The sequence below is a fragment of the Typopeltis vanoorti genome, chromosome 12 (assembly GCF_054136105.1).
Source record: "Typopeltis vanoorti isolate ZY-2024b chromosome 12, IOZ_Tvanoo_1.0, whole genome shotgun sequence".
In the NCBI taxonomy this organism is placed as follows: domain Eukaryota; kingdom Metazoa; phylum Arthropoda; class Arachnida; order Uropygi; family Thelyphonidae; genus Typopeltis; species Typopeltis vanoorti.
The window spans coordinates 138,973,808-139,000,949 of record NC_143560.1 but is presented as its reverse complement, the minus strand read 5'-3'; the positions used below and the strand labels follow the sequence as shown (position 1 = coordinate 139,000,949).

At 36.2% G+C, this 27,142-nt stretch overlaps 1 protein-coding gene across 1 annotated transcript in view; it reads left to right on the top strand.

Annotated features, from left to right (window-relative positions):
* The window catches only part of LOC150101256 (uncharacterized), a 63,503-nt gene that overhangs the window by 1,004 nt on the left and 35,357 nt on the right, over nucleotides 1-27,142 (top strand). The gene's annotated exons all lie outside the window — the stretch shown is intronic.

Genomic DNA, 27,142 nt, shown 5'->3' with positions numbered 1-27,142 from the left:
TATCTTGATACTTGCAGAGAATGAATAAATAACTTATTTTGTATTCTTAAGTCTTTAATCGCAGTATGAGTAAATAACTATCAGCGAGATACATAGTTCATTTTACATCAGCTTTAAAAAAAAAAAAAATCTGGGTGCTAAGAAAGCAGAAAACGTTTTTTGTTGTTGTTGTTTTGTTTTGTTTTGTTTTTAAGCGGATACTTTGCATAAAGAACGCCAAGTTTTTATTATTAGTAGTATTTTATTTTTAATAAAATAAACACCCTAGTAAGAACTTTCGAAGCGGTATGCAAATTTCCAGTTACTACCCCTCTACTTTTATTTTAATTTTTAAATATGTGTGCGGGACTTATGGAAGATTTTCTTGGGGAGAGAGTTCCACAATGTAAGGTAAGGTAATTTGCGAAGATAAGGAGTGTAGAAGAAGATTGGGCGAGTTTAGAAATTCATCAACCGGGGCATTATTATCCAGGGTTTTCCTAATGTATCAGTGTGTGTGTGTGTGTGTGTGTGTGTGTGTGGTGAGAGAGAGGGAGGGGGGAAGGGTATATGGGTCACATCACTATTCAGCTTGATCTCATCGGAACTGCTTGTCATTCAATAACAACAGAAGTCCCACCCACAGTTATTTTACTCTAAAATATATTTCCTACGAAATATATTTTAGAGTATATTCAATTTAACTAAATGAAATGCATGATATATAACTTTACTTAAATATAAAGCGCTAACAGGCTTCATACAAGCATGATATATAGTTTGTTTTTATTGATAAATAAAATTAATTAATAAAACTATTAATAATTATAAATACAATCTTCTTACATTTGAATGAAGAACGATTTTAGTATAATTAAAGTGTAATCGTGACTCAAGCAGAAGAGGTCTGCAAAATTGTGGAACCTGAAATGAATGAGCCGTACTTCATTAAGGTCTGTCTACTGAAATGTGACAACTGAAATCAGAATCACAGGTGGTTCAAACAAGATATTAACCTTTTATTCACAGCTTTATACCAGGCCCTAGTTTGCAAAATTCATTATAGATAATGATGATGTTATGGTCCTTCAACGAGATTTAAATTTTATGAGAGTTTGGACGGAAGAGCAGGGATACCGCTTCAGCGTAACTTTATGCTAGATATTGGTATTAGGAAACAAGACCTTCACTTTCCGCAATAGAGCCCCGCCAACAAAATACTCATATCTGTTTGCGGTTGAGCTGTATTGCAAGAAGGAGGGGGAGACGAGTTGAAATTCAGTGGACACATTCTATGATTCTTATTTTTATGACAATTCCGTTATATCTCTGATGTCCAAAGACTCATTTAATAGCCCCCCCCCAACTCACCCTCCATCTACACACTACTATCCGCAACATCGCCACCAACAGGTATTTATTGTCTGTAAACTACTTGTGTTTTCTTGGCAGATTTACATGTATGCCGGATGATAAACCGGAGTTCCCGGGGGGGGGGACCCAGCTGTCTCCGTATGAGATCGGCTAAATCACCTTCAATTGGAAAAGTCCATATAAAGATTGCTCTTATCACGACGAGAATCAAACTCAGTTCTTCTCCAAGCGAAGGTCGCAATACACCGTCGTTCTTCAATTTGTGCTACGGAGGCACACACACACACGCGTACGATAGCGATCAATGGGAATACTGAACCATTCTTCTTAATGAAGAATGAAGCCCTGGACTGTTGTGGATCCTAGATTGTCTGGACGTCCCCTGACCTCACCCGACACTCCAAATAGCTGTGGTTACGCACTCTGGTAAGAGACGTTCACCGGACATCTGCCACACTCACACCATTCATCTGCTCGGTAGAGGATGTAGCGTGTTCCTCACTCCATAACACAGTTTTCCAAGCTTCCGCGTCCCACGGTACACGCTCTCTTTGCACCACTGAAGACGACGCTGAATGTTAGTTCAGGTAATGTGGGGCTTGCATATTGAGGTCCTACCATAGAAACCCATGTTGTGAGCCTCCGTTCCAAATGTTTTCGTGAAGATTAGTGTTCTAGTCGATGCTCGGAGCCCCAGTAAAAGTAAAAAAAAAGTAAAAGTCACAGCAACAGATGCATTATAAATTTAATAGGGAAATATCAATAAAAATGGTAACTGAAGAAAAAAAAAATGATGTAAACTAAATTGGAAAATTATTAGAACCGGTAAGAGTGAAAATATGCCAATCAAAGGCGCGCGCGCGCGCGCACACACACACACACACACACACACACACACACACACACACACAAAAAAAAAAAACTCTAAAAGCTATCCATGTTATTATTATGAATGAGGCCTCCATGGAGTCACAAATTTCATCGTGGGAGGCCTTTCCAGACAACCTAAAGTCTATTATACTACTCCTTGAACTCATCCACTTCATTAGGCAATGCATTCCATAGTTCAACCACCCTCCATGCAAAGAAACCACTTCGCACCCTCTTTCTCACAGCTTCCTTTCGTAAATTCTAGGGATTCCCCCTCCGTCCTCCCTCCTCCCCCGTTCAACCAAACGAACCCCCCCCCGGTGTCAATCATGTAACTACCTGTATCATATCACCTCTCCTTCTTATACTGGAATATAACTAACATTGTAGCATTAATATAGAAAGTTTTTTATTTATTTATGTTTAATTCAACAGCATTGTTTAAATTCAACAAAAATATGAAGAAGTGTGGGGTCTTTACGTTACTTTCATATTTTGTTAATACAATATTATCTAAAAACCAGTAGTTTAACCAATACGCGTGAAACAAAAATTAAAAATATTAATAAATAGTTAAAACAGTGCATAACAAAAAGTGGAATATATATATATTCTATATAAAGTTACAACCAATAAACGAATTAATAATAATAAAAGGATCAGAATGGAGAGAACATATCAATTTAATATTCTTTGTGAGTCTAATATATTTATTAATATACTGACAAAGCCAGTAAAATCAGTAAAAATTGCAAACCAAATATAAGATCATCAGTAAACCAAAAGAACGGACAATTTTTACATTGGAATATTCCAAACGCAACATGCTTAAAACGAGAAAGAAGCATTCTCACGTGATCCCAGTAACGTCATCAAATCAAATAAATACATCGTATTTATTATTTGATTTGATTTAAAAATGACTTGTTAATAAATTTCGAATACATCGAAATAAATACATTTATTTCGCAAATAAATGAATAAAAAAATGCGTTTCTCTGTTTGTTTCATGTTTAGCGGAATTGTAAAAAAACGATACAAAACTCGCTTTAAGACTAGGGTTCCCATTCGTCCTGTTTTTCCCGGGACAGTCCCGTTTTTTATAAAAATATCCCGAGTTAATTCCAAGTCCCGTTTTTTTAAGTGTCCTTCAGGAAAAAATGGATAAACTGATTTTATATCGTTTTTAGTACCAATTACAATGTTGATAATAATAAATTTTATTTATAATAATAATCATTAGTATTATAAATAATATAATTAACAAATAATAACTAATAGTAACTAATGGTGATGTTCTTTTTTCCTATGCTTCTCTTATAACAGTATCTTACTTGATCAGTACTTTGCGAGTTATAATTTGCATCGTTTTCTACCCCTATAATGCCGAAACGTAAGTGTAGTATTAATGATAATATTAGAAGAGAGTAGATGAAAATGTGGCATGTACTTTATGTAACTGTAAATTTTGCATTTCGCATGGTGGTGGGTCAGAAGTAGTCAACCACGTGAAAACGAAAAAACATAAAGCTGCTGTTCGAAGTAAGGCTTCCAACTGCAGTATAAATAATTTTTTTAATTGTGAAAACCAAGAGTGAAAGGGGAAAAGAGTTATCACTGGCAGTGCAGGAAGCAACCTTCGTGTATCACACAGCGGTGCATAACCACAGCTTTAACTCCATGGACTGCACAACAACCATCGTAAAAAAATTTTCAACAATAAATTCAGGTGTTCGCAAACAAAGTGCAAGGCAATAATAATCAATTGTTATTGCGCCATTAGCGACAAAGCAGATTGAAGAAGAGCTAAAAGAAGTACGTTTTATATCAGTACTAATTGATTCATCAAACCACTTTGACATGAAATTAGTGCCTCTGGTCATTAGATACTATCATCCAGAAAAAGGTATGAAGGTGAATGTGTTGGAGTTCGTTAATTTAGGTGGTGAAACTTCACAATTTTTATTTTCTTGTGTGTTGGAAGTATTACAGAAGTTAGATCTCCTGAAAAAGGTTATTGCTATATTAGCAGATAATACAAATACAAACTTTGGTGGAAAAAAGGGAAAGGATAATCTGTACTTCAAAATGCAAGAGAACACTGTGAACAATTTAATTGGAATTGGTTGCCCTGCACATATGATACATAATGCTGTGCACAGTGCTTCAGATTGCTTACCTATCGATCTTCAGTTAATAATTAACAAGATTTATCAACATTTCCACATATATTGTGTACGAGTTGAGGAACTTAAATCATTTTGTGGATTCACAAACACAGAGTATAAAACCGTTTTGGGTAGCAGCAAGGCAAGATGGCTCTCTCTTTTGCCTGCAATCCAGAGGGTTATTCACATGTTCCTGTCATTGAAGTCGTATTTTCTTTGTATTGACAAATGTCCTATCAGTCTCAAAAATTTCTTTGAAAATCCACTTTCAATTACACTCCTTCATTTCCTTGCCAGCCAGTTAAAAACATTTTATGATACCATTAAATGTATTGAAAAGCAAGATATAACAGTAATTGAAGTGAAGGATGAAACAAACAAACTGGTGGAAAGGTTAAATTGTAGGAAGGCAGAAAAGTTTCTTACAACTACTGTGAGAAAACAGTTGCAAGAATTATAAAAAGAAGGACACATAACAGTGAAAAGTTTGAAAGCTATGCAGTAGATTTCTACGGCACCTGTATTGAATATATTCAGGAGTGGTATACATCATTTCAGTCTATGGATTGGATTAATTTGAAGGGAAAGGATCCTGTGACTTGGAAGAACATACAAGAAACTACATATTCATGCAGACAGTGTCACCAAGTTTCACTGTGAATGCATGAGGACTTATTTGATGAGTTTGTATGTGTAAAAAAATATTGTGAAAGTAATTTGAAGTGCGGAATGAACAAAAGGATCAAAGTGTCAGTGATAAATGGTGTGAAATGTTTGCTCATTTTACAAAGCAGGGTATAAATTCTGGGAGTATTAAATGCCTAGTTAGTTTTTGTTTAGCACTGCCAGGAACTAATGCAGCTGTTGAACGTGTTTTTTCATTAATAAATGCGTTCTGGACAGGTGAAACATAAACTGACTTAAAATTGAGACAGTAAAAGCTTTAATCATTGTAAAGACATATTTTAAGAATTTCCCTTGTGCTGAGTTCTATGATCAAAGATCAAAAGGAAAAAAAAAATTCTTGAACAGGTCCATAAATCTGATAAATATTTTTCTAATTAAAATGTTTGCGATTAATAATCCTTTTTTAAATAGATTTAATGTTAATTTATGTTCATAGCAGTATTTAATTTAAAGTGCAACATATATAATAGTTTTATTTTTGGTTTCCTTAATTTTTAACATGTCCCGTTTTTTTACAAAATGTCCCGGGTTTTTTAAGTAAAAATTTCAGAATGTCCCAGATTTTAGTAAAACATTATGGGAACCCTATTTAAAACACGTTATTTTGAATAATTACTGACCGGGTACACTGAAGCTGAGCTTGAAATTTCTTCTCTTTTATGTAGATCAGACTGTGAAGAAACTGTTTCTATATAAATGCGGCATGAAAGTATCCACTGATCACTTTAATCAAAATTAGAGTGAGACCGCAACGATATTATTTTAAGTACGTAAAGCGTGACTCTCTTGAGTACTTTCAGGAATACACGCTCCTCTTCTCAAAGGTTAACAGTGTTACGCCGCTAATGTAGAGTTTCGTATACGCAAAATTGCATTTCAAATAATATTTCTTCGTTGGATTAAACTGTTTCGTTCCACGGGGAATTGAATCAATTTCCATTAACTACAAATTGTACAAAAACTTTAAATGGACTTTTGAAAGAAGGCCAAGGCCGAAACCAGAATTAATAATATAATGTATTCTTCACAGCTTTCACTTGTCATTGGAATGGAGGAATCAGTGTGATCTGACATAGCCTACGATCCATAAGTAGGCACACTTTTGGAAAAGTTCTTTTGTTTTTTAAATTTAACGATATTTTGAGTTCATGTTTGTAATTTGTTTATTATCGTTCATAAAAATGTACATTGCATATAAAATAGGTGCCCATAATTGGGGGTAAAAGAAAGAAATGGGACATCAACTGTCACGGTAGGGGGAGTGGGTTGATTTCCTCAAAAAATTGAAAATTATATTCAATGACAATAAAATTCACTATTTTGATTACAATGACTGTTAATTCTTATTGGAACAAAATATTAATGATAAGTAATGTTATCTTTATAGTAGCTACTTAAATGAATTAAAGGGTAAATTATTATTATTATTATTATTATTATAAGACAGACTTCCAGGAATCGGGGACTCATCGATAGTTGGATACATACACCAGTCATCAGCTATCATACTTATTCTTAAATTCATTCACACTGCTTGCGCTCACAACATCCAATGACAATCCATTCCAATCACGCGCCACCCTATGAAAGAAAAATCTAGCCCTCACCCCCTTCTCAGTGGCTCAATTTTCATTCTCAGTTTCCAAGGAAGCCTGCCCTCTTGCCTTTCCCCACCCTCCATAAATTGAAAAATTCCATCTACTGAAATCTGTATTTTAGAAGTTTATAGCTCTCAATCTTATCACCTCTATTTCTCCTGTTTTCCAGTGTCTGCAGTCTACAAATTCTCAATAAATATTCATGATCAGTATTCCACAGTCCTGATACGATTTTCAAAACTGTCCTTTGCACTCTCACCACTGTATCAGAATCACAACGGAAATAAGGAGACCAGACCTGCACACAATAGTCCAAGCGAAGTCTTATCAAGGCTTTGTAAAGAGGCAAAATGACATCCTTATCTTTACATGTGAACGTTCGTTTCAGCATTGCAAATATTTTTTTAGTTGTATTTGCAATCTTTGCTTCATGACCCCTGAATTTCAACTTCCAATCTACTAACACTCCAAGATCCCTAGCCTCATCAGTTTCTTCAAACATAATCCCACCAATATAATACAACATTGGATATCTAATCACGCCGAAGTGAATGACTTTACATTTACTGACATTGAACTGATATCCATTTTCCCATGCCCATAATTCCAGCCTATTCAAATCATTCTGCAAGTGCTGCATATCAGCAGCATTCCTAATTACCTTACCTATCCTTGCATCATCATCAGCAAATAGCTGTATGTCGCTTGTCAAATACTTCCCACATTGGTGTATAGATTGAATAACAGTAGACCAATCACTGATCCTTGTGGTACACCACTGGTTAAATCTTAAATCTTGCAGACTCACATCCCCAATATACCACTTTTTGATATGTCAGTCTCCATACTCTTATCCAAGTTAATATTTTATAATCTAAACCCATATTCTCCAAATTATGCAACGGTCTACCATGCTGTATTCTGTCAAAAGCCTTAGCAAAAGTATCATGGTGTATCCATTCCCATTGTCTAATTCAGTGGTCTCCAAAGTGTGGTACGCGTACCCCAGGGGGTAGGTGAGTCGATACATGGGGGTACATCAAAAAAAGTTTTGTATTGATAGGAATAAAATTAAGTAATTAATTAAAGATAAAGAATATTACTTTCTTTCATCAATTAAACATATATCTAATATAGACAAAGACGTTATAAAGATCCTGTAAACTTAAATTTGCGAGTAGCGCACACTGGGCGACTTTGCACACATAATCGTCCATGGCAAAAACTGTCATGTTTTTTTTTTAAAACTAGGCAGTAAATCTCTTACTTCCTATCATTGCCATTGTTTGTAGAGCATCCTAGTGTTGACAAGCCCAACTAGAGAAGGAAAATTGCTTAGTTATCCTGCTATCTACAGATGACACCACAGTTGTATTAATTATTTGACTATTAGTAGTAAGTTTAACGATTTTTTAGTATATATTGTTTCTGTGCAATTCCAACGCCTTTTTGTGCTTTACACTAGAAATAGTGAATTAATATTATCAAAATTGCTTACATTTTTTAAAAGTGTTTGATATCATCAATAGTAAATGAATTATATTTAAATTTTACAAATTAACCCTCACAAAATGGATAAATGGTTAAAAAAATTTCCTCCAAATAAACCGCGAATTGAAGATAATTATGATAGTACTTCTACATCAGATGAACAACAAGAAAATAGGATTGACTCTTCTATTCAAACAAGTTCGTTAGCAGTCAAATTAAGGGATAAAAACATTAATCTGAAACTTAACAAAACCTTGCCCAAGAAAGTTCGAAATTATCAAGAAGACTACTTGAAATGGGGATTTACATCGACGATAGTCAACAATGAACCTCGTCTTACATGTGTATTTTGTCATGAGACGCTATGTAATGGAAGTATGAAACCATCAGTATTAGTAAAACAGTTAAAAACAAAACATCCTGAACAAATCTTTACAATTCTTTGAAATATGTTATAATTCTCAATCCAACAACTTAAGAAAATTCACTAAAATTAATGATAAATATTTGGAGGCATCTCTTGAGGTTGCATTCTTAATTGCAAAAGACCAAAAGCCACACACCATTGGGGAAACACTTGTACGTCCAACCGCCATAAAAATGGTAGAAATAATCCATGGAAAAGAATATGCAGATAAACTAAAATGTATTCCCTTATCAGCAAATACTATTGGTAGACGTGTAGAAATCATTGCAGATAATTTAAAGAAGCAACTATTAAAACAAATGACTCAATGGAAAATTTGCTATACAGCTTGATGAAAGCCCAGATGTTGCCAACGTGTCTCAGCTATTGGTATTTACTAGATATTATTTTAATAATGAATTACACGAAGAACTACTTTTTTGTGAGGCACTTCAGGAAAGATGTACAGGGGAAGATATCTTCTCAACAGTAAATAACTTCTTTGTTAAAAACAATATTTTGTGGAAAAACTGTTTCAGCATAACTAGCGATGGAGCAGCTGCTTTAATTGGTACAAAGAAAGGATTCAAAGGAAAAGTAACTGAAATAGCCCACATGTCAAATTCATTCATTGTATTACCACAGGCAAGCTATTGCGGCAAAAACAATGTAGCCTGATATACACAAAATACTGCAGGATGTTATCAATATAGTTAATTTTATAAAAAACGAGGCCTTTGAATAGTAAAATATTTACAGTACTATGTCAAGAGATGGGCAGTATCCACGAAAATCTTCTATACCACACGTAGGTTCGTTGGTTATCTCGAGGAAAAGTGCTTAAGAGAGTTGTAGAACTAAAAGATGAGTTACGCATTTTCCTACTGGATAAAGATAAGAAATTTGCAGATATTTTCAATGACGATAAGTGGTTATTAATACTATGCTACCTAGCTGATATTTTTGAAAAAGTAAACATGCCTAATTTGTCTCTTCAAGGAAAAGGTAGCATTTTAACAATGAATGAGAAAATAACTGCATTTCGAAAGAAAATGGTGTTGTGGAGAGAGAAATTTGAAAAGGGATGTTTAGAAATGTTTCCATCTTTATCTGATTTCGTTACAGAAAATACTGTAAATGTAAAACAAACAAAAAGTCTAATATCTGCACATTTAAAAAGTTTAGAGACATATTTTTCTAACTTATTCACAGATCTTCATGGCGAAGAATTTCAATGGATTTTATACCCATTTGCAGAAAATGTAAAAATTGACCACCTTCCGATTATTTTTCAAGAGCAATTAATTGACATTAGATATAACACAACTTTGAAAAACGAATTTCAAAAGAAATCTCTTCATAATTGGTGGATGGGACTGAAGTCGGAGTATAGCAATTTAGTAAACACAGCAAACGATGCACTCCTACCGTTTGGTTCTACTTATTTATGTGAGGTATCATTTTTTGCAATGACAGGTATTAAAATCAAATATCGAAATAAATTAAACTTGGAACCAGACCTTCGTATCGCAGTATCAGAAGTCATCAAACCAGAATTTCAAGAAATTATGAAAGAAATGCAAGGCCATTGTTCACATTAAATATTGTAATAAGTATGTTTGTAAGCTGTTAATAATAAAAATAATGTGTAAAAATATCTAGCGTTTTTAATTATATATGATGATACAAGGCATATTTCCTCTTTATAATACTTAGAGCAATTAATTGACATTAGATATAACACAACTTTGAAAAACGAATTTCAAAAGAAATCTCTTCATAATTGGTGGATGGGACTGAAGTCGGAGTATAGCAATTTAGTAAACACAGCAAACGATGCACTCCTACCGTTTGGTTCTACTTATTTATGTGAGGTATCATTTTTTGCAATGACAGGTATTAAAATCAAATATCGAAATAAATTAAACTTGGAACCAGACCTTCGTATCGCAGTATCAGAAGTCATCAAACCAGAATTTCAAGAAATTATGAAAGAAATGCAAGGCCATTGTTCACATTAAATATTGTAATAAGTATGTTTGTAAGCTGTTAATAATAAAAATAATGTGTAAAAATATCTAGCGTTTTTAATTATATATGATGATACAAGGCATATTTCCTCTTTATAATACTTAGAGCAATTAATTGACATTAGATATAACACAACTTTGAAAAACGAATTTCAAAAGAAATCTCTTCATAATTGGTGGATGGGACTGAAGTCGGAGTATAGCAATTTAGTAAACACAGCAAACGATGCACTCCTACCGTTTGGTTCTACTTATTTATGTGAGGTATCATTTTTTGCAATGACAGGTATTAAAATCAAATATCGAAATAAATTAAACTTGGAACCAGACCTTCGTATCGCAGTATCAGAAGTCATCAAACCAGAATTTCAAGAAATTATGAAAGAAATGCAAGGCCATTGTTCACATTAAATATTGTAATAAGTATGTTTGTAAGCTGTTAATAATAAAAATAATGTGTAAAAATATCTAGCGTTTTTAATTATATATGATGATACAAGGCATATTTCCTCTTTATAATACTTATTACAATAGATTTTTGCTCAATCAATTCCTTTCATGTCTTCGGGGTACGCAATTAAAAAAGATTGAAGACCACATCGTTACAGAATGTGAGCAAGTTGCTAAAACAGGACTTTCCCTTAGTAAACCAATGTTGCTCATTGCAAAGTAGGGATTCACTGCCAACTCATTTCTGAATGCGAGCCCTAACCATTTTTTCTAAAATCTTTACCACCACTCCTGAGATACTAATTGGTCGATAGTTGGATGCACCGGTCTTTGCACAATTCTTATGCAATGGAATTACTATACATTCCTTCCACTCCTGCGGAATCTTTCCTGTTCTGAGACTGATATTAAATAGCCTGGTCAAAGGAATAGCCATTTTAGCTGAACACTCTTTTAGCACACGTGCTGATATCCCATCAGTCCCAATTGCTGAATTCTCATTTAGTTTTACGGAACAGTTCTAATACCTCGTACTCATACACCTGAGTTTCTTCATCCAGTGAAGTGGTAACAGTGAGCTCAATGTCGCGTACACCAGTTTGATAGCTTTTAACAAAATGGGTACTCCTTATTTGAACAACCTCTTCTGCATCTGTAACCCTCACGCCATCTGCATTTAGAAGAGTTATTCTTTTATATTCATTCCTTCTTTTACTTGCACCATATCGATAGAATATTTGTGGGTTGTCTTTAGCATGCAGAACCAGTTTCTTTTCATATTCGGATTTTGCTTTCCATATAACAGTTGTGACTGTTCTAGCCTGCTTCTTATAATTTTCATAATGCACATGGTATTCCTTCCACATCATCTTTCCTTATGAATCTCTTGCTTAATAAGATTACACATCCATTTGACTCCCGCCCTATTTATTCTTCGAACTCTCGGGACACACTCTGATATCGCATCATTTAAGTATTGTTTAATCGCTTCCCATGCACTGTCGATATTTTTCCCATCCATCAACCGATCTCATCCCACTGAACTCAGAATACTCCTCACTTGGTCATAATTTCCTGCTTTGTAGTTCAGCAGGTAACCTTTTTCTGAATGGAACATTCTAAACTTGGTCACTTCCTAAGTGAGTACCGCATGATAACTGTCACCAACCGGAGGCAGAATAGTTACATCTTTAAATGAAACGTCCTCTCACACTATAATCAAATCTAACACTCTTTGACCTCGAGTTCCTTCTGTCGCATGCTGCTTGAGGAAGTTGCCGCGTAACAGCTCAATATATGTATTTTCATTCTTCTCATGAGATTCTACTGCTACCCAATCAGTATTTGGATAATTAAAGTTTTCCATTATGAATACTCCTTACGCGCTCATCTTGTCTGTTTTGTGATGCATTTCTTCATCACTAGCAACCGATCCACCAGGTCTGTAACAATACCCCGCTATGTATTTGATCTTGTTAGATTCCACCTCACATGGCTTCAAACTTACTGCCACATGAAATACTGTTAGTAGCAGTAATACAATCATAGGTCTCAACTCTAACTGGATTCAAGTCATCCGATATCATTAGCAGCATGCCCCAGCCTCTCTATTCTTCCTAAAAATACTATACCCTTTACACTCGATACCAGTTAGTATGTTTAATTCTGATAGCCAGGTCTCACTAATGCCTACAATCTGAGGTCCCAACATACTGCATAAGGCAACAAACTCTACCCCTTTGTTTCTGATACTCCTAGCATTCGTGTACAGACATAATAATCTACCTGTTTGTTCTTTTGTATACTCTTGTCTGCAGTTTGCCTGACACAATTGGACAACTTGCGGTTTTATTCTTCTCTAATGACTTCGAGGTAAAATACTGACGATTTTCACTTTCTCACTCTCGCCTCATTCAACAACCTTTTCATGTCCTTTCTCATACTGAACTTATCGCTAGTTAAGTCGTTTGTACCTACTACAATTACAATCTCATTTACTTTTCTTTTCCGTTTTTGAACTCTCCTTTATATAACTTTCGCTCCAGGAAAACTCGAAGTTATAACTCCCTCATCAATGGCATGTTTTATTATAGAGTCCCATACCAAATAACGTCTTTCTTTTTACTAACAACGTCACTTACCTGATTTCGTCACTTCCTGCCTTACCTGTTTCCTTGCTTGGCTGTTTCTTATTTTGCTGTTTAATTTTCATTTTCTTCTTATGCTCATTTAAACTCCTCTCGACTTTTTTGTAATTCTCGAGTCGTTTCTCTGATGACCTGCTTTTACTATTTTGGAGGTTAATTCATTATCCTCCTCCATAACACCAATAACCTCGTTAGCCTTCTTGTTCTCGCCTACAGAGCTATTTTTAGCATTACTTTTCTTGTGCACGTTTGCCGCCATTTTAAAATTATACTTATTATTGAAATATCTTAATAAAAATACGTTATATAATACCAAATACATTACAAACACTAAAATCTATAGCAATATACTATAAAAATAAATTTTCTAATGAAAAAACATAATAAAACAGACAAAAGTCGCCAATTTTACAGGAGTGCTAAATTCACCTCGAACCAAACATCAAGCGAATAGTGAATAAAATAAAAAATTTAATTGTATTAAATTTTAATTTATAGAAGAACTACCTCAAAATATCCGCTTGCCTCACCTGATATATATATATATATATATATAAATGATTAATGAGACCAAGTAATTTTATACACTTGGTTTTTCTACTCCTTCTCCCAAGTAAGCAAAACAGTTAAGTTTGCGCCTGAAAGTAGCTCAAGTCTAAAGGTAGTGCAACACCAGGGCAACTCGTTGTAAAGGTAGGTAAAGCTCTGATCACTATTCTTAGTATTTCCCATAATGTAAAATAAAACACATCTCACTAAGAGATGTATACTGTTATACATTATGGGTGTGTGTGTGTGGGGGGGGGGGTCCTACCCAGACCGGTTTCAACCTTTTTTGAGATCTCCTTAGTGAGTAGCTAGACCCTGAAATACCAAGATTTTTAGTAATACAGAGTCTTATCAACTTTGCCTATACAAGTCGCTGCAAGGTGCTTTTACTTTGAATAAGAAACTCTGGATGAGATAAAGATGTGAAAAGTGTTTTACCTTGGGGATAATATATATTAAAGATACGAAGTAATTTTATAAACTTGGTTTTTCTACTCCTTCAAACCTAACTGTTTTGCTTACTTGAGAGAAGGGGTGAAAAAAAAAAACCAAGTTTATAAAATTACTTGGTATCCTTAATATATATTATCCCCAAGGTAAAAAACTTTTCACTTCTTTATCTCATCCAGAGTTTCTTATTCAAGGTAAAAGCACCTTGTAGCAACTCGTATAGGTAAAATTGATAATGCTCTAAAAATATTGGTATTTCAGGGTCTAGCTACCCAAAAAAGGTTGAAACCGATCTGGGTAGTGACCCATCCCCACCCATAATGTATAACAGTATATATAACAGTATATATATATCTCTTAGTGAGATGTGTTTTACATTATGGGAAATACTAAGAATAGTGATCAGAGCTTTACCTACCTTTACAACGAGTTGCCCTGGTTTGCACTGCCTTTAGACTTGAACTACGTTCAGGCGCAAACTTAACTGTTTTGCTTACTTGCGAGAAGGAGTAGAAAAACCAAGTTTATTTATAAAATTACTTGGTATCCTTAATATATCCTTAATCTATATATATTATCCCCAAGGTAAAAAACTTTTCACATATATATATAGTTATACCCCGACTTACGCGAATCCGGAGTTACGTGGTTTCTTATATGTACGTATTCCCGTCCCGCCTCACCACTAGTCGTATCTTTCAGGTGCCGGCCGCATTCGCCAGTGTCGCACATGCTGTGAACAAGCACTGACGTGTTTTCGCGCGGTCTCCATTCATACACGATTTTTATAGTCTACAAACCTTGCGATTGTTTAATGTTATGTTCTTGATAAAAATTTTATCACATAAAAAATAATAATGGCATCCAAAAGAAGTAAGTCCGATTCTTCTAGAGCTAGCAAGAAAAGAAAAACATTGACTTTGGAAACAAAACTCAGCATTATTAAGGATTTTGAAGGCGGAATGAAAATTTGTGAGCTAGCAAAGAAGTTCGATCTACAGGAATCCACAGTAAGAACAATTATAAAAGAAAGATTTACAGATTTTGGAGGACATAGATTCTAATGAGAAACGATTTGTAGCCACAAGGCAAGCAATAAAAAAAATCATTAGCTTTCTATGAAGAAATTTTGCGTGACAAGAAAAAGACATTATGTCGTCAAACGAATCTATTAGATTTTATGAAACCATCGACATCGAAATAACTTTCTTTTTTTTATGTACGAAAAACTACAATTATGATTATATTTCTTAAAAAATATAATCATATTATATTTTTTAAGAATTTTGTAAACCTTTGGTCCCATTTGTATGTTTGTATATATAAATGACATGCAAAATTATACCCCGAGTTACGCGAATTCAACTTACGCGCTTTTTGTTGGTCTCACCTACCGCGTAACTTCGGGGTTTTACTGTATATATATATATATATATTTTTTATTATTTAATTTAAAAATACATATATATTATTATTTTTTTTTTTTTAACGTGAGAAACTCTGAGTTCGATTCTCGTCGTGACGAGAGGAATATTTATGTGAAGGTTTCTGAAATTAAAATTTAGACTATCTGCTGATGAGATAGCAGAATTTTTTCATCTTGGAAACTAGGGATTTTTATCCAGCATGCAGGCTAATCAGCGAGGAGAACACACGCACTCCACAGACAAAAATACCATGGTGGTTGGTGGATGGCATAACAGTGCGACGTTTCCTCAGAATGAGTCCTCATGTCTCCGTGGATGTGTCGACACGTAATAATAATATAATAATAATAATTATTATTATTATTATTATTATTATTATTATTATTATTATATTCCGTTTATGATGCGCTGTGTACGTTTCAAAGGTTCGAAAGCAAGGCGTTCCTTCAGGCACGGAAAATGAGCGAAGTATTTGCAATAAAACTCTACAAGCATTAACGACAAGCACCAAATAAGCTGCGCATTTTTGAATATGCACACAGCTTATTTCTGCAGTTAGTTAAGCACGGCCCGAAAAATTAGGCAACCCGTATCTGCCATCCAAAATATGTACTCGTCCAAGACTCTCCATTTTTAAAGATACCTTAACCTGCCACAGGTATGATACCTACGTTAAATTGCAGAACAACATAATTGTCTTTAATCATGGCAGACAAGAGCACTGCACAATGCGCTATATCCATCAAATAAGATGTTGTCATTCTTTCGAGGACGAAAAAAGAAGTTTTTATTAAAGTTGATAAAGATGTTATGTTGAACGTTTGTGTTTATTGTGAAACAAAATATGTTCTGTTTTGCCCAGTCTGCAGCTACTCTCCAAATGACGATAGAAAAGTCTCGCACACGTGAGACTTTTCTATCGTCACGTGTGCGAGAGTATTTCTCGAACTCTTGTAATGAAAAGAATGAAATAAGTACCACATTTTAAACAAGGAGATAATCATAACTTTTATCCCTGCAATGAAATCTCAATAAATAAATAAATAAATAAATTCTTTCAATAAAATAATTTCGATCCAGCTTGATCGGTTGAACAGTTAGCGAATCCGCTCTCCAACCAAACTGCAGGTTCGAATCTCGCCTTCGGCACGAACGTTTATGACCGTCTTTAGGTATGAAATGAAATTAATCGCCCAGTGTGAGAACACCGCCCCCTTATTGGAAGTCTGAAGTGGCCTGACAAAGTTTCATGTTTGGTCTCTAAAACAGGGTTTCCAGACAGTGTAAAAAATAAATTAAAATACGGAAACTATATATGTTAAAGATATATGTTAAAGATACCAAGCAATTTTAAACCTGGTTTTACTCCATTTCCCAAGTAAGCAAACAGACTAAAAGTCAAGTTTGCGCCTGCAATTGATGCAAGTCTAACTGATCCCACAGGTAGTGCAGAACCAGGGCAACTCGTGGCAAAGGTGGAACAAGCTCCGATCACTAATCTTAATATTTACCCTTAATGCCAAAACACATCTCCAAGAAGGGGATGTATGATGTTTTGTATTAAAGGCAAGGGGCCACTACCCAGACCGGTTTCGACCTTTATTGAGGTAGAATGGGAGTTCATGTCTCTCATCATTGGCCTTTGGAGAATAAAGCATGCTGAGGATCAGCAGACAGTAAAAGAGGAGTATGATATAAGATAGAGTAGGATAGTAGGAGGTAAAAAGAGGCCTCAGTCAACCTGTTTAGCTTTATTGGCTAATTGGTCTGTAACATATAATCTCAATTTACCTGTTCAGAAAAGGTTAAACATAGACTTTTGTCTATAGTTCTCATATTATTTTATCTAAAGTAATGATTTACTCCAGTATTAATGGAGGTTCTTTTTATGTTACTAGATATGATATCCTTATTTTTATTCCAGGTAAATATATATATATATATATATATATATATATTTTTTTTTTTTTTTTTTTTATAAAACAGGATGTAAATAATAGGACTTGTTTAAATATTTATTTTAAATCTAAAATAACGGGACTTAAGGTCCGGTAAGTAGGAATGAATAGGAACTTACTGAGGAACTTGTATACCTGTTACCACTGGGACTTAGAATGGGGAAGAGACTGGCCCGGGAGATGCCGCTCACGAGGAGCGGCACCGTCTCGCAGTAAGCCTTCGCCGCCCGGGTTCTCAGCTCCCCCCCCCCCCCCTTGTTTGGAGTAAAGAAACCGTGCCAGCGAAAGCTTTGTGGCTAGGGGAAACAGTGGTTATTCTTTTTCCTGAGGTGGGGGGGATGGTGGATTTTTTTGGGTTCTAAAGAGATATACAGGGCTTGATGCGTCCCTGTATAAGAAAGCATATCATCGGTGGTTTGCAGTATTGATTCACAAATTTAAAGTCTCCTAGTAAGTGCCTTTCTTGTGCAAGAAATTTGTGTAAGTAGAAAAAGAAACCTTTTCTTATTCTTGCATACATTAAATTTGCGTCTCGTACCTGGGATTTTTTCCGTACTTTCCAGATGTGATATTTTAGTACATTGATTAGGAAGATAGTGAACTTTTGGGTTTTTTGGACTGGTGGCGGGAATTGTAGTCGTACTACCTCTTCTACTGTCAGCATGGGGATTCCCAATGCTGTGCTGAGTCTCCGCCAGATGCGTTGGGCTGGTGGGCAAAAATAAAAGAAGTGGTCCACCGTTTTCACGTCCCGGCAGACATCGCAGAATGGGTCGCACGGGTTAGGTACATACCGGGATTTCACCTGTTTCACCGGGAGCTATTCTCCAGGCTAGATCCCGATGAAAAGGCTGTCCCCAGCTATTTTTGATGTTTCTGAAGAGAATTTCATTATTTGTTTCACCGGGAGCCGCCCGTAGGCTATTCTCCAGGCTAGATCCCGATGAAAAGGCTGTCCCCAGCTATTTTTGATGTTTCTGAAGAGAATTTCATTATTTGTACGAAGATTGGGTGTATCACGCCTGGAAAGTTGGAAGAAATCCCAGTATACTGCTTTGGGTTTGTGTGTGAGGATTGCTATTCCTCTGTCTCTGAGTGTTGTGATCGATTTCACTACTGTACGGTACCACTTGGGCACCCCCCTTGCGCGGGGTCCAGCATAGTCCGTGATCCCAAAGAGGGGGAGGAAAAGTCCTATAAAATATCTAATTAGTAGGCCAGAAATGTGGTTGGAGTTTAAGGCCTTCCGTACGGTTTTGAACGTGTTTGCTTGTAGCAAGCTTCTGTGATCGGGCAGAGCATAACCCCCTTCTTCCTGTTTGAGTTGTAGATATTCTTTCTTTACTTCGCGTTTTCTCCCATTCCAGAAGAAATCCAGGAGTTCTTTTGATAATTTATTTTCTTGTGCCAGTGTGATGCCTGTGATATTGACCGTGTGCATCAGCATTGGGGTGACGATTGTTTTTATTACTGTCGCTCTGCCATAAAAGGTTTCGACCTAGCTCTCACTGACGAGACCTCAATAAAGGTCGAAACCGGTCTGGGTAGTGGCCCCTTGCCTTTAATACAAAACATCATACATCCCCTTCTTGGAGATGTGTTTTGGCATTAAGGGTAAATATTAAGATTAGTGATCGGAGCTTGTTCCACCTTTGCCACGAGTTGCCCTGGTTCTGCACTACCTGTGGGATCAGTTAGACTTGCATCAATTGCAGGCGCAAACTTGACTTTTAGTCTGTTTGCTTACTTGGGAAATGGAGTAAAACCAGGTTTAAAATTGCTTGGTATCTTTAACATATTTATACCCAAGGTAAAAATACTTTGTACATTTATATCTCCTCCAGAGATTTTTATTTAATAAGGTTAAAACACCTTATGGTAACTTGTTTTGGTGAAATAACTTGTTTTGGTGAAATACTTACAAGCTCTGTATTACTAAATCTTGGTATTCATAGCCTAGCTCCCACTGACGAGACCTCAATAAAGGTCGAAACCGGTCTGGGTAGTGGCCCCTTGCCTTTAATACAAAACATCATACATCCCCTTCTTGGAGATGTGTTTTGGCATTAAGGGTAAATATTAAGATTAGTGATCGGAGCTTGTTCCACCTTTGCCACGAGTTGCCCTGGTTCTGCACTACCTGTGGGATCAGTTAGACTTGCATCAATTGCAGGCGCAAACTTGACTTTTAGTCTGTTTGCTTACTTGGGAAATGGAGTAAAACCAGGTTTAAAATTGCTTGGTATCTTTAACATATTTATACCCAAGGTAAAAATACTTTGTACATATACATATATATATATATATATATATATATATATATATATATATATTAATTATATATATATATATATATATATATATATATATATATATATATATATATATATATATAATTAATTTAAAAAAAAACAGACAAAAATTAGCTCACTCGTGAGTGAGCTGTTTTTTTTTTTTTTTTTTTTTTTTTTTTTTTTTTTTTTTTTATAGGTTTACAGAAACTTTTCGTTTGTGGGAGCCACACAAAAAATTGATAATATAAAAATCAGTTGGAAAGACGGGAGTGAGGAGAAGATTTCTTTCCCTAACTCCCCAATAAAATTTCGTTCGGTGCAATCAAGAATTGTTCAGTTTCGCAGGCAAAGTGAATATTAGAACCAACAACCTTTCAAAGCTGAATGTTTGTAGAAACTATGAAAGTTCCACAAAATTGACCGGACAACAAACATTCGGCTTTGAAATAATGTGAGATCTAATATCCACTTTGCCTATGTAATTATATATAGCCGTATGGTTCTGTTGTTTAGCAATAACTACCATCACTTATTTCTGAAAGAGAGGAAATAATTAGCGAAAGCAGACATTGCGCTCTGTTATAACCGCAACACACCTAAAGAACGCAAGTGCGACTTGAATAAGAGCACTAAAATAAGCAAACCAATCCCATTGCCTTTAAACATAAGAGCGTCCTTCATCATAAAAACGAAAAGCACGGTGCTGTCCGTCAACTTCTGACCACATGCTCTAAAACTATGCTCATCAAAAGTTCTGTAACTCAAGTTGAAGAATATCCTCCAAAAATCCGCATAGATTAAGGGAGATATTAAGGGAGTGTTTACTTTACTTTTCTTTTTCTTTTTTTTTTTCAAGGTATTAAAAAAAAAAGTCTTTCTTTGGAGACCCGTGGAAACTTCAAAGCATTTTGTTGATTTAAAGATGCAGCTGGACAGATTATCAACCACTGGGTCTGCTCATTTAATGAATAATTTAATGAATGTTAAGACGTCATTATGTGAAGCAATTCCTTGTTTGCTTTCGAGAGCATAAAAATTGAGACTGCATTTGTTGTTTATGTAACTTTCGGAATATCTGAAAGACTCCAAGTAACGTTATTTACTACAGAATACAGATCTCATTAAGTCTTTTTCCAATTTTAAAATGCTAGAAACTAGCACTTACTCTGGCGTGAAAATAACGTTGTTTGTATGCTTGTCAACGTTTATGCTTAAGGTGTTTTTCAGAATAAATATAATCCGCCCTCTGTATTAAGTCGTCGTCAGTATTGGTGGCAATATTATTTAAAAAGGCGAGTAATGTCACCGACCGACAGCTACTTACCCTTTTTTCTTGATGTTATTAGAACAATTCGCGAATTCATAATTTAAATAAATATTTATTCTCTTGAAATGAAGAGAAATGGGTAACAAAAAAAAGTGCGATTGACTAGAAGGATGTAGAGGAGATGTTAATTTTATCAAGGGGGGTTGTCAGACCTACCTTCCATGCCGGCCTGATTGCCGAGTAGTTCGCGAATTCGCTCTCGACCAACAGGCTGCTTGTTTGAATGCTGCCTGGGCATGGATGTTTGTGATGGTCTTCAGATGGAAATAAAAATTCTCATAATGCGAGACCACCTCCCCACTTATTAGAATCCTAAAGTGACTTGAAATACCGACGCAGAGCCTCTCATGGATTTTTGTATGGAAGAAGACACTCCCAGTTCCGATTCCTCGGCCTCGCCCAAAGAGAGGGTGCAACTGATTGTCCTCCGGGAAAAGAAAAAAATGGACACACTTAAGATCCACTATGACAAACCTACAAATACAGTAAATCTCAGCCTAAAAAAAACATCGATGATGGCATCAAAATCCAGCCTGCTACTGTAACAGATTTCAGAAAACTAACTAAAGAGCTGGATTCAAGTAATACACAATACCACACCTTCTCTCTTGGCTCGGAGAGAAATCTGAAGGTGGTCCTACGGGGTGTTACAGAAGATATAACTACTGATGAAATAGAGGCCGACCTCCATCACCGGGACCTTCTGCCTATTAAGGTCAGTAGGATGACCAAAGCGGACAAAACCCCTATGCCTTTGGTTTTAGTGGAGATCCATAAAGCTTATAAAAATATTTGTGATCTTAGAGCAGTATGTGAACTCCAAATCATCCCAGAGCTTCTGAGGAAGAAGGCTTCAACTCGGCAATGCCATAGGTGTCAAAGATTTGGTCATGCTCAGAGACTCTGAAAAGCAGAGTACAAATGTGTGAAATGTGCAAAGAGTCACCCCACTAACACCTGCATAAAACCAAAAACCACACCGGCTAAATGAGCCAACTGCGGCGACCCTCAAACAGCCAACTATAGAGGTTGTATTCAAAACCCAAAAAACAGACAATCGGAAACAACCACTCTCTTCCTCCCCCAGCAGGCCTATGCCAGAGGCCACAGCTCCACAGCCCCAAAGATCAGAACAAATGCTTACAAACCCATCTCCCGAAATCAGAGGTCTTTAAAAGACCAACTCAACAACAGACAAAGACATATGCAGATGTAGTCCGTACTAAAAAGACAACCCAGGAACAGGATCAACCAGCACCACATTCTAATTTGACACCTATTATCACTGCTTCTCTAGCAAATATGCTGCTGGACTTTAGCAGATCCAACTCCTCACCATCCTCCACTAAAAGATTCCTAAAGGATATACTCAAACCATCATCACAGTGCTCACTGATGAACCGGAATAAATTAAATCCAGACTCATTACGGATCATTGCGTGGAACGCGGACTAAGAAATAAAACGTTGCAACTCCAGGACTTCACCCAAAGACATCAGCCGGATGTACGCTTGCTAAACGAAACCCATTTGAAACCATCTGACAATCCCAAAATTAAGCGATATCATCTGTACAGAACAGACAGATTGTCCCATAGAGGCAGAAGCACTGCTATTTTCATTAAGAATTACATTAGTCATCACTCTAAATATCCCACCTACCATAATCTTGAGATTACTGGCATAAAGATTCTCACGAGCTCGGCTGGTAAGCTAAAAATCCAGCATATAATCCTCTGCAAAAAACATTACTCTCCTCAGATCTGAACTCCGTACTGGACAACAGGGAGCCTGTCATGGCCTGCGACTTCAACGCTAAGCATCCTGTCTGGAATAGCCGTTCTACCAATAAAAATGGACAGATATTAGCAAACTATACAGGGTCCAACAACGTGGTCGTGGCAGGTCCCACTGAACCTACCTATCACAACACATGGTCGGGCTGATGTATTGGACATAGTCATGCCACAGAATCTAAGACTCCAGTACAGTATAGTAACACTTAATAATCTTTCATCTGATCACAATCCAATACTATTAAAGTTGGGAAACCAAGAAAAACTCTTCCTCCCCTCATTCATACCATTGGAAAAGTTGTCCAAGGTACTCCCCAAATATATTGATCCCGTGTCCCTTATTAAATCGAAAGATGAAATTGAAATAGCTGTAAAGGATCTAACAAAACAAATTAACACAGCCTGTGCACCAGTTACTATTTCCAAACTACCCTCTGACCCAACCATTTGCCAGAAGATATCATGAACCTGATTAGGTGGAAAAGCAAAGCAAGAAAGAGATCACAACACTCGAGCATCTCAAGACAAACGAATCTTAAAGACTCAACTCTGCAGTAAGAGATGCCCTTACAGCTCATAGAAGTCAACTTTTGGAAGAAAAATTGACTTCCATTTCTCCTGATAACCACTCCATATGGAACCTAATCAGAAAGATCAAGAATAAAAACAAACCTCTTCACCCTCTCCAAACAGATCTTGGCCTCATCCACACTGATGCAGATAAAGCCAAAGCAATAGCAAAAAATTTAGAAAAGCAATGTAAACTCTTATATAACCACCTCGACTTCAATCACATATATAAGATCCATCGACATGTCAGAGGTCCGCTCAAATCTTCTGTCACATGCTCCAGTCAAATTGCACCTACATCACCTGCAGAAATATATGATATAATCAAGAAGTTAAAGAACAAAAGGCTGCTGGACCTGACAGAATCACCAACAAGGTGATAAAACTACTACCTCGTACAGCTATTGCACATCTGACTAACATAATAAACTCCATCCTCCACTACAAACATTTCCCTTCCCACTTGAAGCTGGCTGACATAATGCCAATCCATAAGTCTGGAAAAGATCCGCGATTACCTCAAAGTTACAGACCAATCAGCCTCATCTCAAATCTGGGAAAAATTGCCGAGAAAGTTATTCTTATCAGACTCCAAGAATCAGTACACAAGCTAAACATTCTTCCTGAGGAGCATTTTGAGTTCCATCAATTTCACAGCACCATGCAACAGATATACAGAATAGTGGAATATGTCACCATGGGATTCAACTGGCGGCAATGCACTGGGGCTGTTTTCCTTGACATAGCCAGTGCAGTCGATAAGGTTTGGCATTATGGTTTGCTATACAAACTGATATCAACTGGAATACCAATGGGAATGATTCATATAATTAAGTCATATCTCTATGATAGGCGTGTAATATCTCCTACTGTCTGTGATTCTGTAAACATATATTATTTTTTCTGCCTATATATGTAATATCTCTTTATCTTCATTCTTTTTAGCTTTACTCTAATGCACTTTTTCCCTCTTATCCTTTCTCATTTACTCTACTGAATACTATGTTTATCTACCCTTCGCACTACGAGTCTTATGCCTAAGATACTAGAAAATTTATTTAATTTAGACTGCACCACTAATATAATTTAATCAGCATAAAACTCAATAATACGGGCAAGCAGATTTCTCTCTCTAACACAAATTCCTTGAATAAAACCTTACACAAATAGTCGTGGTCTAATTTTTTATTTAACTTTATGCTTCGGCTATCTCACTTAGTTTCCCGCTCACAAGTGCGATTTTTTTTTATTTAGGAACAGTGCAGTTGTAAAAATAAACAATCAGCCAGCACTCCTTTAACAAAAAAATCAAAACACATTTTATTTACATTAGTATGAATTAAATTCAATCTCCCTATTGAATACAATAGGAAGATTGCTTTCTCTATCCACCTATAAAAATCTTTAGCACAAATTAGAACCTTTTTACTTCAACATTGATTAATCTCTTTAACTCTCTGCTTACAAATTCAACTTATTAAACTCCTAGTTTACTTGCAAAGAGGTTAGAGTTATTTTTACAAATTTGATATCAATTTCCAACATGCCAATTGACTCTCTTAAGGACACTTCTTATCACTATTAAACAAAAATCTTAAACGTCCTTCTATAACAACTATAAGAGGGAATATACAAAAGTGCGTAACTTACAAAGGCACATTCATATCGCACATTCGGTCAAAAGTCTTTCATTAAAAGTTCTATGACAATTCTTTCATCTCAGATCTCGATATGTCATCGGAAAAATAGTGGGCTGTAAACAGCGACCTGTGGTACTCATGCAGCACCAGCAAAATGTTGTTCTCCCACGGTGAAAAGAAAAACTTCCGAGCGAAGCTGCTTCGGATAATTTACATCGCTTTTTCTCCTCTGCTTTGGCTCGCCGAAAATGCCTGAACAACTGCCGTCTCAAGTAGTTTGAACTCCCGCCTCTAAGAAACTGTAATTGCTGCCAACTGCCAACCGGGATCCCTCTCTGGGCTGGAAGCTTTTCTCCGGCAATTGGAACTTCTCCTTTCGGCAACTCGAAGCTCTCTCTCTCTCTAGACTGGAAATGGGAAGCCCCTCTCTGGCAACTGCTGGAAGCGGGGAGCTCCGTCTGCAGCCTCTGGAAACCCTCTCTCTGGCCTAGAAGTCATGTCTCTAGCGACGTCTCGAACCAGGAAGCCCCCTATGCTTAGCTCTGTCCCTTTTTATTATGCCTTCTCTAAGACCTCGCACAAAGTTTGTAACCCCAAAGAACTCGGCATGACTCTTTCATCTTCATTCAAGTTCGGCCCACTTTCTGTTCTCCTCTGCTTTCTTTTGATTGTAAGTTGCCGGCCATCGGAAAGTTGTTTTAACCTTTCTGACTGACTTCGGAAGTGTTTACGTGCAGAGCTTGAAAGTCATTCTCATACACACAAAAAAAAAAAAAAATCATAAACAACCTTTCTTATGCTGTCATGTAGAGCTATTACATAAAGTCCCGGTGGCAATGTTTAGCCGCCGGAACTTTAACAGCAGAGTTTTTTTTTAAAAAAGCTATTACATAAAGTTAATAGCTTTTTTTAACACTCTGAAATATTCTTATTAAAGGAGTATATACAGTTGACTTTCAAAGGGTTATTTACAAAAATATGTAGTACAAAATATACAGAGACAAACAAGTTATTTTTACAACATTCTCATGGGACTTGACCTCTGTAAAAAAATCGATGTAAAGCGCCTTAGAATATTTAAGCTACAATCGACTTTTTACAGGCGCATGCATATTAAGATAAACGGTACAATTTCAACACAAAAACGCATCTTGGCTGGAGTCCCACAAGGATCCTTACTGGCACCGATTCTGTTTTCCATATACATGTGTGATATCCCGCACAACCCATTGTCATTTATCAAAGCCCTATACGTGATTGATACAGCGATATTAGCCATATCTTTGCAGCCGCACCTAGCCATCAAGAAAATACAGGAAAACCTACTGCTAATCGAACAATACTTCACCAAATGGCGACTCCAAGTGAATCCTCAAAAGTGCGTAGCCGTGCTATTCTACAGAAGATCAATGCTTCCCAAAGGAGACATCCTCCTATTTAACACAAAAATCCCATGGCTAACTGAGATCAAATATCTTGGCGTACTACTGGGAAGTAAGCTGACTTTCAGCTCCCATATCAAGACTCTCTGTCTAAAGACATCAAAAATCATAGCCCAGCTCTATCCTCTGATCAACAGGAACAGCAAACTGGACACCAGAATCAAACTACTTATATATGAATTGATGATTCGTCCTATACTCACCTACGCTTCTCCAGCTTGGAGCCATACTGCTAATACCAATATTCTCAAGTTACAACGTGTGCAAATAAATGTCTAAGAATGATCCTCAACGCACCATGGTTCGTACGAACTGTCCAACTTCATCGGGACACAAATGTCCCCTATATTTACACCTTCATGCAGACTATAGCAACTAAGTTCTTCTTAAAAGCATCTGTGCACCCTAACATACTGATTCAACTCGCTGCAAATTATGACGCAACAGATTACTTTAAGCATAAAAGACCAAAAGCCATTTTAAACTGCAA